General features: G+C 44.5%; 1 protein-coding gene across 5 annotated transcripts in view; it reads left to right on the top strand.

Annotated features, from left to right (window-relative positions):
* LOC144821103 (uncharacterized) overlaps positions 1-12,488 on the top strand; it is a 551,585-nt gene that overhangs the window by 416,335 nt on the left and 122,762 nt on the right. The gene's annotated exons all lie outside the window — the stretch shown is intronic.

The following is a 12,488-nucleotide window of genomic DNA, read 5'->3' as shown; positions in this document are numbered from 1 at the left end:
ATATAGCACAAGAGATATTTTTAACTACTTTTTAACTTCTACATATAAGGAACTGTCAATATGGAAGTACATTTATTTTTGTAAATATGTTTACAAAGAGACTGGTTAGTGTGGTTGGCTGATTTGCCCGAAAGTTTAGTTTATAATTCTCAAAATCATAACATTTGTACTGCCTAAATCCAGCCCGAATCTTACCCAGAGGAAATGATAATGCAAAAAGCTGAGCAAATGTTCCAACTCCAAGCAATCATTCAAATGCACAGCATGTTTGCAGGGCCATTTCTGCGAATAATGCGGCGCAATTAAATGCTAAGATTTGAAAGGGCTGTTTTGTTAATATGGGCTGCGTAAATTTTAATGGATATTTCATTCTTATATTTCTGTCTCCTTTGAAGAGGGATTCAAGCATATTGAAAATTACTAAAGAATCCAGTGCTTTCCCCCAAATTATAGACTTTCTGCATAAATGTGTCTAATTACCTGAATTCAGTTTTGATTAGCAGTGTTAATTGATGCAGCTGTGGATGCTATCTGTTTACCTAAATTACCATGTGCAAACAGCAATATGTCTGAAAGTGAATATGCTAAACTGAAAATACTAATTAGCAATGACTAATTGTTATTCCAGTCACATCCCAAAGCTTTTAATAAAAACTTCGATGTGTCAGGGTTGTATGATATTAAGCCACAAATGTCTATATTAACTACGATTTCACATTTTAGTTCACACTAACAGATATATTGTTGGAAATATGTATTTTATTCTCTTCTTTTCACTTCTATATATTATAATGGTAAGGGTATCTTCATATAACTTTCATTTGGGCAGACATTCATGCACTTTGGCAGGTTGCCAATTAAGCAGTCTCTTTTGAACAATGTACAAGTTACCTTATGTGCAAGGTATATTAAAATACCTAAGGTCGCCATAATCAATACATGACCGGTGCAGTTAATGATATAGATGCATTAATACAATTAAATCAAATAATACTACTGAAATATGATAATGCAACATTCTAAAAGCGATTATACTTAATAGTTTTTTAAAGACTACTCAGGATGTGCTTATAATTCCGTTGTAATGTTTTCATACATTGAAATGTGTACACGTGTGTCAGTATGTGACTGATAGGGGGGCATGGACCATATTAATGCCCTTGTGCTGCTGCTACTACTACAACTGCAATCGATTTTAGTAGTTAACATATCTCAGTTTAGGTTTTCATTGCAAGTCTGCTTGAGGACACTAGATGCGGAGCATTGAATAACGAATGCTTCCTTCAAGAATCCACGTAACTTGTGTCAAAGACAATTTGCCTTTTATGTGCTATTATTAAAACGTTAAGTTGAATATAATGTTTTAATTGGAATTGTGTCTCAAGTGCCAGATATTCCCCAACATATGCCAGGAACGCAAGTCCTATATGATCACTGATGTCATATTTCTTCCTGCAGCGGAGCACCCTCACACAGAAAAGGAAACTCCTTCTCTGAAAATGATAGCCCAACTTTGCTTTCGCAGCTCTAGTGCTTTTTAAAATAAACAGTGACAATAAAGCACCATTTCTTTGTAGTTATGAAAACATTTTCAGAAACTGTGTGGTAAATTACAAATTATATTACCAGTAGTCCATTTGAGAACATATCTCAGCTTATCATAACTCACCTATAATAAACATGTATATTTTCACAATTTTCGTAATACGACATGCATAATTATTACAACTGGCCAGATCTTGAACATTATGTGGCATGTGCAGATAGTGCAATAGTGACACATTACACCAAGCCTGCCATTTTGGTGAAGGCCACATAACTTGGCTTCAAATATCCTGTAAACCAGACGTGGAGCTTAACTTCCTCTGGCTGAAAATGTCGTGAGGACCATTATCCTATTTTCATTTTCCCTATATATGCAGAAAAATATATTTGCCTTCCCATTTTACGCAATTCAAAATAAATCTTAATGTATATAAAATGATTTGTTGTGTGGTGTACCCAAAGGTTTTGTTGGATGATTCATAAAACACCAAAACTTAAATGAAGCATATGTGAAGTCAGAAAGTGAGAGACTAGATGTGACACGGTTGTGGATGTTTAGACACAGTGCATGGCATATGCTTGATGTATAGACATGTTTATTAACTAAAACATAAGTATGAGAGGTCAAGGAGAACAGTCCAGGGGCCCTTCGAGCGAACTCTCTACAGACTATTAAGTAGTTCTGTATATTTGGTACCTCAATTTTTCCAAATACGTCCCAAGAAATAGAAAAGAGCCTTTCAGTTCTTGTTTCTACCCCTACATCACTTGTTTATTCGTGCCCCTCAATCCCCACTAGAGGCCTTATTGAAAATAACCTACCCTCTGCCATGTGTATTCCAACTTTCTTCTCCTTCCGTTCACAAGGAGCTTGAGGAAAAGCTTGGTCTATCATCATGTCCAGCCTTTTGAAGAAGCAGTATGTAGGGACTATGCTTTCATTGCATCTGAACCAGCATTTTCCCATTAAAGGTTTTGCGCCTTTTCCATTGCACACTTCCAGTTAGGATCCTATCACCTTAGTGAACAGTACTTGTTCCTGATTGCATCACTGTAAATTGAACTACCATTGCTGTCATCCCTTTGGTTCCACTGCATGGCCTCCAGGGTATGATGTCATTTTGAATGCTGTAACGGCTCCATATCAATTTCCAGTTATCTGGAAGTCTTGGCTGCAGAGTTACCAAGAGGCAGGTAAGACTTGTAGCAACTAAGGCTCCTGATGCTGCATGTTTCAATTTATTTTCCCAGCATTACTGAAACCTCTATCAAAGAGTACAGCCAGTGAAGGTGTACAATGTATATGTTGGCCTTATGATCGCTTTCTGGTGGACAGTGAAAGACATAAATCTTCAAGGCTAGAAAGCAACAAAGTATTCTAGGTTTGTTGTCCTAGTATTTTTACAGCTACCCCAGTCATTGATAGTCACTAGCCAAGACTAAATGTCAAACGGGAAAGAATTAAAACAATTCCATGGCCTATTTGCACATACAGCCTTTGCTCTTGGAAAATATTGCTACTTACTGTACAGTTTTGCCAGAGCTTCCTGGACCAGTGAACATTGCACTGACCTCTACTTTAGAGGTATCAGTTTGCATCGTAAATTAAGGGACAAATTAGGGGTTGATAGTACTGATGCCTGATATATCTGATAAAGGCTTCTAGCCGCAGACTGCTTACCTTATGAATTATCCCTAGTCATCAGACTGGATCTGGAAATTATTCGAGAGCTGTACCCCTGCGTGCCCATAGGTGGCATTGTTGGGCACTACGTGGCGTAGTCCACACAGGAAGTGACTTGCTGGGTGCCTATATAGGCGGCATCCCAGCACGCTGTTGACAGTTCTTTTCCTTCCGCACCAGTCAGTGCAGAGCCAGAGAAGAGCTACCCGTGCCACTTTTTCACTGACCCTTTTCAACCTTTTGTCAAAGTTTTTTCAGAGATATTGTCTCCTGGTGTTACAAAGATGTCCATGAGGAAAGTTGGTTTTAAACCCTATGGCACCTGTCACAGACAAATGTCAGTAATTGACTCACACCTTTGCTTCCGCTGGTATTTCAAGCGCAACCACGATGACAAGACCTGCTTCGATTGCTGTGCCATGCCCCCGAAGGCCTTGAGGGAGCGGTCTCTCAAGCTCAAAATGTGTTTTTTGGCCAGCCTGGCACTGCAGTGGGTGAACATTGCATGCCTTTTCGACTGAGACTCACACTCAATCTGTGACTCGTTTGTACAGGTGCTGCCTATAGTTCAGAGAGGAGGCCTTAGCTTTTCTCTCCCAAGCTGTAGCTGAAGGAAGAGACCCATCTAAGTTCACCATACGTGTGGACTGGATACGACTGACTCACTAGGCAGATCAGTTTTGTCGTTTGTGGCCCTTAGGTGCCATCCCTAGCTGAGACTTACTGGCCTTTCAGGGATGTCCAAGCCTCGCTCATTAACTTGCCCTTTGATGGTTCCCATCTCTTCGGAGATAAGGCAGACTCCGCTCTGTAGTGCTTCAAGGACAGCAGAGCTACGGCCTTACCTTGGGTTTTTCCTTGGCCTCTCGCCAACCCAGCCCACTCTCTCTCATTTTGTGGCTAAGGAAGAGGCTTCCAGCTGCATTCTTACCAACCCACCCACTATGGCGTGTAAGCTTTCCAGCCCCGACATGGCTGAGGATCCAGTACCCCCAGACCTTATGGGTCAGCCAAAGGTTGGTCGAGTCCACCGGCAGCCACGGCCTCCAAACCCCTTCATTTGCAATCACACCATCATCGGCACTCAGTGGACCGCAGGATACTATATCACCTGTACCACTCTCTTTTGATAACATCTGACTGCTGGGATCTCCAGATTGTTCAAAAGGGCTACTGCCTCTTTTGTGACTACCCCTCAAACCATGCCACCTACTTGCAACAGGCTGACAAAGGATCATATCTCTTTGCCTTGCCAGGAAGTAGCGGCTGTCTTGGCCAAGGGAGCCATAGAGAAGGTGCCGACATCAGTAGCGGGTTGTGGTTGTTGTTCCCATTACGTTCTGGTGCCCAATAATGAAAAAAGCCTTTGTCCTATTGTCAGAAGTACCTGAATCTCCACGGAGACAGGATGACGCTACATTCCCAACGCCCACCCACCGGTGCCATCACTGATTACAAATGGTAACACCCACGAGCAAGGAGGAAAGGGGAGTGGGACAGAGAAGAGACTGCTTCAGGAAGGTGAAACCCTCTCATGGGAAGGATCCTTCACTGGAGAAACGTCTTCTTGTAGAGATGCCAGTAATGGTCCAGGGGAGAGGAACCACCTAATGCACAGAGAAGAAGAAAATAATAAAACAAACTACACTGCCATCTCTTTCTCAACCTAAGTGTAGAACTAACTCCCACCGATTAATCCTGAAGACATTGCCGCTCTTCTGTTATTAAATGCAATAGTACATTGAGACATACACAGTTCTTAAGAAGAGACAGGAAGACTATATATAATATAGACTCTTTTATTTCTCTCAGGAGTTCTTTAGGTGAATGGCAGAATACGCTTACGCAGTGCTCCAAGATGCCTCTTGTAGGTGCAGCGCGCAAAAAGGAGCAAGGAAGGAAAAGCAGGGAGGAACTGATAGGTAAGCATGCAATTGAGAGGAAGAGGCTGAGCAGTTCTGTGCGCAAACTGGAAATTTCTTACTGTCTTTCAAATGGTGGTGTTGTTTTAAATTCAGTCACTGCTTGGAGTTGGAATTGGACTGGAACCAAGCCACAACAACTTCTCTGGAACTGCTTTCTCTGATGCTGAGTAACCCAAATCTACTGTGACCACAGCAGCAGAACTCAGGCAAACAAAAATATGCAGAATTCACCAAAAAAAGATGAAAAGGGAATACCCTCAAAACCCTAGAGGGCTATTAAAGAAGGGAAACTATCCCTAGGCAGAATGGAACTCAAAATGAGTCCGTCTCCCACTGAAGAGGAGTGGATGGAAAAAACTAACTTCTCTCAAGGAATTTCAGTTTGAAGTGCGCAGTGAAGAGCGTGCACACTCCATTTGCTTGCCACCAAAAGACATACAAATACTCAGCTAAAGCAGCGGCCATCTTGAAATGTCTAAATCCACAACAACTCTATACATAACTCCAAAGATTGATCATCTGAGGCTTCACCGAGATCTTTTTTTCTTCTTTTTTGCCTTCTCTGTACTCTTAAGATTACAGACACCATATTAGCCTGATTCCTGACACCTATCCTAGACCTCCGCCCTCTCAATTTCTTTCTAAAAAAGGAGAAATTCAGAATGCTCACGCTTGCTCAAGTCCTGTCTGCCCTGGACTTGGAGGACTGGATGGGAGCGTTCAGACGATACTTGGGGTTCACAGTAGCCCACAAGCACCTTCCGTTTGCTGTGCTCCCCCTTAGCCTTATCAGCTTACCTAGGGTGTTCACCACAGACTGCGCAGACCTCCTGTACTCGCTGTAGTACACTATCAACATGCCAAAGTCACATCTGATCCCTTCTCAGATGCTCCCTTTCATCTGAACTGTTCTGGACACAGTGCAGTTTTGGGCTTATCCTTCAGTAAAGCGAGTGCAGGATAAGCAGGCTATGATACTGATGTTTCAGCCTCTATCGTGAATTTTGGTGAGGCTGACTCGGACGCTGCTGGGCCTCATGGCCTCCTGCATCCTGCTTGTGACACATTCCTGCTGGCATATGCGGGCTCTGCAATGGGGCCTGAAGTTCCAGTTGGTGCAGCATCCTGGGAATCTCTCCGAGATGGTCCAGGCTGCAAATAATTCACAGTGGTGTTTAAGGAACCACGATTGGGTCAGCGGCACACTACTACCTTACCTAACCAGATCTGACTGTAGTGAGCGATGTCACTCCTGGGCAGGGGCGGCGATCTGGGAAAGGTAGAGATCAGAGTCCAGAATCCAGGCTCTAGAACAAACTGTTGGAGCTCCGATCGACCCGAATGGCATTGAAAGCCTTTCTACACTCTTGTCAAGGAAAGGCTAGTGCAGGTGCTCACAGACAAAACCACCGCCATATGGTACTGAACAAAACAGGGCATGGTGGTGTTGTGGACCCTATGTCAAACGTCCCTGCCTCTCTGGACATGGCTGGAAAGTCAGGGCATTTCCCTGGTGGTACAACACCTTGCGGAGAACTCTGAACGCCAGGTCAGACAAACTTAGCCGAAGATGCATAGTGGATCAGAAATGGCGTCTCCATCTGGAGGTGGTGCATGATCTCTTTAAGCAGTGGGGAGAGCTTTAGTTAGATCTGTTTGCCACTGTTGAGAGCTTGCAATGTCAGCACAGAGTTTTCAAGGCGGCACCCGCTCTGAGACGCTTTTCATTTCAATTGGAGCTCCAGCCTCCTCTACACCTCGCCACCTATACCCCTTCTGACCAGAGTTCTCAAAAAGATCAGGAATAGCTGTGCCCAAGTCATCCTTGTGGCACAGGACTTGACTCAGAGAGTTTGGTAACCTGAACTGTTGAGCATTAGTCCTCTGGTCCGCTGCTCTTTCTGGAGATCTTCTGTCACAGCATCAGGGGAGGGTTCTCCATCCAAACATATTAATGCTTTGCCTTCAATGCTGGAAATTGAGCGGTGACAGTTGACAGCTTTTGACCTTCCTCACAAAGTCTGCAATGCTATCTTGGTAGCCAGGTGTCCCTCCATCTAGACGGTATATGCTCGCCCTTGGAATAAATTTGAGGCATGGTGCATGGCCAACCAGGTTGACCCTTTATCTGCATCCCTTTCCCAGGTTCTTCTGTTTATCCTTACCCTGGCCCAGCAGGACTCTGCATTGGGCATGTTGAAGGGTTGTCTGCCATTTCTGATTTTGCAGCTGCCCGATCAACCTTCCCAGTTCTGGTCTCCTACTGTATATAGGTTTCCTAAAGGCATGCAACATGATTCCTCCAGCTCCCTCGTTATACCTCAATGGGACCTTAAGTTGGTTCTAAGCGTCCTAATGTGTGCTCCCTTTGAGCTGCTTCATACCTGCCCTGTTAGGCTTCTCACCATCAAGATGGCCTTTCTGGTGGCAATTACATAAGCCCAGAGGGTCAGTTAGCTACAAGCATTGTCATTTGTGCCGCCTGACATCGCTGCCTTCCTGGACAAGCTAGTCCTTCCGACATAAGCATCTTTCTTGCTGAAGGTGGAAACGCATTCCATATAGGCCAGTCCATCACGTTGCCTGCCTTTTATGATCTGCCTCATCCCGCTGAGGAAGTGGAGAGACTCTACGGGCTAGATTAAAAAAGAGTGTTGTCATTTTACCTTGACAGCACAAAACCGTTCTGGGTGAAAGCTCAGCAGTTAACCATCACCCAATTGATCGTACTCTGCATTAAGATCTGCTATGCACTGGCCAAGAAGAAGCCCCTGGAGGGCTTGCGTGCTCATTCCACCAGAGCAAAGGCTGTGACCACTTTATTGGCATGCAGAATTCTGGTCCTGGATATCTGCTATGCAGCAACATGGGCTTCGCTGCACACCTGAACCAAACATTACTGCCTGGACAGTCAGGTCCTTCAAGATGGGCACTTTGTTTGGTCCTACAGGACTTTCTGGTTTAAATCATGTTTGCAGACCCACCTCCAGGAAGGTATTGCTTGGTTATATATTCTAAGGTAAGGAATCTGCTTCTTGAAGTCTCTATCAGATGACAAAGTTACTTACCTTCGGTAACGCCTTATCTGGTAGACTATCTTGCCGCAGAGTGCTTACTGAACCACCCATCCTCTTCAGTATGTGAATGGATTTCTAGGATACAGGGCTGTTCCCTTGTCGGGGCTCTAGTTCCACAAACCAGTGGTCAGTGTTCTTTGTGACTCTGTGCTTCTGGCATAGGAAGTTGTGAACAGGAACTGACATTAACCCGCTGAGGTGGTGCCTATATAGGAACTGGGCACATAACGTACGACATGGATGAACCAGACAAAGCCACGCTGATCCAAATGACACCTTCTACCAGCGTGCAGGGTTACTACACACAAAAAACTTCCAGATCCAGTCTGATGCCTAGGGATAATTCTAAGGGAAGCAATCTACGGCTGAATAGAGTCTCTGCCAGATAAGGTGTTACCTACGGTAAGTAAATTGTTCAATATATCCAGAAGAACACAGAATTCTTCCTAGCGGTACCTTGTACACTATACAGTTTTGGTAGCATTTGTTTTTTCAACAGGTCTGTCAAATAGTAACCCGTGACTACAGGTGAGGTTTGAATTGGCAGTAGAATCCAAGAATTAATATGAAAACAAAAACCTCCTTTTACTTGTGGGATGTAAATGAATTGAGATAACTTGTATATATAGGACTAGGCCCTCTCTGCAGGATCACCCTAGATTGTTGCCTTCCTCTGCTGCGCCTGTTTTTGTTGGTTGTTAGGACTCTGTGCATGTTATTCCTGGGAGTCTGTGGTAAAGTGCTTGTTCTCTCCTTTGAAAACATGGCAAAATTGGTTTACACCTGATTGGTATACTTAGTTTACCTGTATTGAATGCTACTAGTGGGCTACAGGACTCTTTGAGCTGTCCACTAACATATCACTGTAAAATATGTCTCAGGCCTGCCACTACAGCTGCAGTGCTGTTTGCCTGGCCCGACTACTTCTTGGGCCAAGCGCATAGTGCCTGAAAAGTAGGACATGTGTATTTAAGTTTTACATGTCCTGACAGTCAAAAGCTCCTAAAGTCATTTTTCACAGTTGTAGGCTATCTTCTCCGTAGACTAACACTGGGTTACCTTATTACACATAATATGTTATAGCTTCCGTTTAGGAACAGATTGAAGAGCTTCTTCCATTGAAATGAATTATGATTGTTAAAGTCTTTGATGTTACAGTCAGACTTTAAGTTACTATTCTGAAAATGCCATTTTTAGAAAATTTGCATTTTTCTGTCTAAACAAAATGGGCCTTTCTGCCAGTGCCCAGGAGCACTTGACTGTGAATGGCTCTCTAGTGGTGTTTTATGATGTATTGTTTGCAGACATGGGGAGAAAAGGTGTCAGTGAGGTGCTTCTCTCCTGAGATTAATGTCTGGAGGAGGGTGCTTTACTCAGCCTTCCTGAGCTTCAAAGGGTAGCCTCAGAACTAAGCATGGGCGGATTTTGCGGATTGGCAATCCGCGAACTTGCGTATTTACGGATTCGCAATCCGCGAAGATCCGCGAACTCTAGCGGACTTGCGGATTTTTCCGTTTTTTGTGTTGGCGCGTGTTCGCGCCGATTTTGGGACAAGTTCGCAATTGCGAACTTACTTTTCGGCTTGCAACGGCCGCGACTATGTTGTTTCTACGTCTGGTTTATCATCACAGGTTCACAGCACCCTCTGTTTCACCACTGCCACCCTCTGGGACACCCATGCCACCCTCTAGTACATCCTCACAGGCACCTATTAGGTTTATTTATTACTGTAGATTATGGTGGTTGAAAAAAGCTAGCACACCTGCCCTTCTTCAACTGCCATCAATTAATTTGTGTTTCATTAATGTGTCAGTAATTTTGAAAGTTCCAGTCTGGCTGGCACCTGCTTCCTTCCTTATCTGTAATTTGCTTTTTGTTGCAGTGAAATTTTTTTTTTACAGGACCTTTATGGTGCTATTCTATGAGCCTGCTGTTTGGGTCATAGCAGGGTCATAGAATTGTTGCAAACTCTGGAGGGGCCCATCAGGAAGCACTACCTTGAATGTTACTAATGTTAAGTTTGAACTTTTGCACCTGCTCATTGCTTTCATTTTAGCTAAAATCGTTTTTTTTGCAATTTCGCGCGTTATTTGGGGCGCGAATCCGTGCGAGATCGATTTCGGAAGCCGCGAATACGTGCGAATACAAAATTGTTTTTGTTGCGACGTGTATGTTCGCGTGATCTTGCGCGTGTTCGCGAGGCGCTTCTAGCTATTCGTTTGCCAAGTTACCCTATCGGTCGTACACGGGCGCGGCCATCTTGTTGGCGTGACGTAATTCCGTTTCCGCCCGCTATGTGTAATCTCGCAAAGTGTGCTGCTCGCGAGTACAAGTTCGCGCGTACTCGCAAGGAAAATCTCGCGCGAACTTACCCACGCGGTCGTGAACGGGCGCGGCCATCTTGTTTCTCATTCATTGCTATGGTTCTGGGCATGCTTTCTCTATCCTCTCTCAATCTCTGCCATCCTTTGCTTGTTTGAAGTTTTTTTGATCTAATTTTACTTATTATCTAACCCTCTATTTTTCTAGCTCTATATTTTTGTGTTTTCTGCAGCTTTTAGTTACTTTTAAACTACTTTTTTAAACTCTTTTATTTTCTTCTTCACTATTCTATTTCTTCTTTATCATTTAAGTTTATTTCTGCCCAGACCATGGTAAAGGGAGCCGGGAAGCACCCTGAGAAGGGGAAGGGTCCCGCACCCCGTGCCCGGCTCCCGTGCGGGCGTTTAAGGGGGGAGCAAGTGGTCCCGAGGGAGATCTTTAGCGCGGAGGAAGTGGCGGCACTGATCTTCCATGTCCAGCGCCGCCTCCCCAAGACGATCCTGGGAGGCGGCAAGATCGCGACCGGCTATGGCATCCGGGAGCGCCGCCAGCGGTGGGAGAAGGTGTGCCGGGCCATGTACAAGATCTCTGGGGTCCGGCGCACATATAACCAGGCCACCCACCGCTGGACCGATGTCATGGACCGGGAGCGGGACTTGCTGGACGCGCTCGGCGTAGAGGTCCCCGGGCTTGGTGAGTAGTAGTAGTAGTACATTTACTACTCTGTTTTATCCTGCTCTGTTATTTGCAAATCTTTGTTCTTTACCAAGAGCAATAATGCTGCCGATTACATTGAGGTAAATTATATTTCAAAATCTTCTATGCATTTCATTTTCAGGTGCACTGCTCTCCTTCTCAGTAGCCTTGCTTGCTACTATGCTTCTTTGTTTTGTATGTTGTGTTCAGAAGCATTTCATTGGCCTGAGAAATTATGTATCAGTGTACTGTAAAGAAAAGAACTGCGTAATGCTAGACAGTAAGGGTCATATTTTCAATTACCGGCGCATCCCTGCAAAGTAGCAGGGATGCGGCAGTAATTGTGTGCCATGCCACCACCACCCATTGGCCCAAAACGTCACAGAAGCCTTACGCATCTGTGCCGTAAAGGCAGCGCATTGCTGGAGTTGCGTGCCAACGATGGCGCAGCTCCAGCAATGCTCTGGGGTACCCTATCTCCCCAATGCTGCATCAAGCCGTACGTCGGCTTCAAGCGCGCAGGGTTTGAGTCATGCATCATTGTCATAAAAATGACTGATTGACATCTTGTAGATTTCCCTCAGCCACTTTTAGGATTCGTTCCTGCGCAGGTACGCCCTCCCTTGCGCCGGAACGCCCCCTGATGGCGCAGGGCTTTACAACGTGATGCATCGCCCATATGCCCATATGTGTTTTTTTTTTTAATATATACGCCGCACCAACACCATGGCGAGTCTTTTGTTCTGCCGCTGCGTCAGAAAAGGCACGCAACAATGGAGGAAAATCAGTCGCAACTTCCGCAAGGGACTTATAAATCAGCCCCAACAGACTGAAGTCCAGTGTCCTTCCTTTAGACAGTCACATGGCTATCAGAAGAAATAGTGGCGGTGGTGGCGGGTGGATTGATAGTTTGAGTATTCACTGATCTGCAAGCAGGATGGACTTTGTCTGTCACGTGTTGTGCACTACTGCCTGCAGTGCCAGGCCTAGGCAAACCTCTTTAGTAGTCTGTTTATTGAGTTACATAGGAACTTTCTAAGTCAACGTTCCGCAAATCAGGCAATACGAATAACGTAGTATACCACATGAGATAGATCCCGTGGAATAGTTGTCTATCTATTTGCTATTTTTCCAAAATATGTTGTTATTGTTCTTTTGAAATGTTTGATTTGGTTGAAAAATCTCATCCATGTTTTATGGTTTTTCTTTCTTTCATGTTGTACATCAGCTCCCCCCAAG

This window comes from Lissotriton helveticus, chromosome 1_1, assembly GCF_964261635.1.
Source record: "Lissotriton helveticus chromosome 1_1, aLisHel1.1, whole genome shotgun sequence".
Classification (NCBI taxonomy): domain Eukaryota; kingdom Metazoa; phylum Chordata; class Amphibia; order Caudata; family Salamandridae; genus Lissotriton; species Lissotriton helveticus.
The sequence above is the reverse complement of the archived record's forward strand: the minus strand, read 5'-3'. Positions and strand labels throughout refer to the sequence as shown.